The sequence below is a fragment of the Carlito syrichta genome, unplaced genomic scaffold (assembly GCF_000164805.1).
Source record: "Carlito syrichta isolate Samal-C Ts95f unplaced genomic scaffold, Tarsius_syrichta-2.0.1 Scaffold315943, whole genome shotgun sequence".
In the NCBI taxonomy this organism is placed as follows: Eukaryota; Metazoa; Chordata; class Mammalia; order Primates; family Tarsiidae; genus Carlito; species Carlito syrichta.
The window spans coordinates 231,659-232,132 of NW_007260039.1; the positions used below are offsets into that span (position 1 = coordinate 231,659).

The 474-nt window shown below is 64.3% G+C and overlaps 1 protein-coding gene across 1 annotated transcript in view; it reads right to left on the reverse strand.

Annotated features, from left to right (window-relative positions):
* Positions 1–474, reverse strand: part of UNC119B (unc-119 lipid binding chaperone B) — a 9,941-nt gene that overhangs the window by 8,720 nt on the left and 747 nt on the right. The gene's annotated exons all lie outside the window — the stretch shown is intronic.

Here is a 474-nt window from a genome sequence, read left to right on the forward strand (position 1 = left end):
AGATGAGGTCTCGCTGCCCAGGCGGGTCTCGAACCCGCGGGCTCAGGCAATCCACTCACCTCGGCCTCCCAAAGGCGCGGGATTACAGGCTGAGCCACCGAGCCCGGCTCCTGGCACCATTCTTAACTCGCTAAACAAACAGCGAGAGCAGGATCCACATGTCGGAGTGTGTACACAAACCGAAAGTTTATTCATTGCTTTAGGTGCCACGGTTCTAAATCTGCAGAAAACGCCACGGCCGCGTGTTCTGAGGAGAAGCCCACCTGCACAAAGAGGTCGCAACGCTTGGGACCCAAAGGGCGAAGGGGCGGAGGCAGGCTGGAACCGGGGGAGGGGCTGTCAGGGGCCGGAGCGGAGGCAAACGCGAGGCAAGCAGGTAGGGGCTTCTGGCCGGGCAGAGGGCTGCGGAAGCGGGGGGCAGCCCACCGGAGGGGGCCTGGCTGAGCCGGAACTTCGCCGACGGCTGGGGCGGGG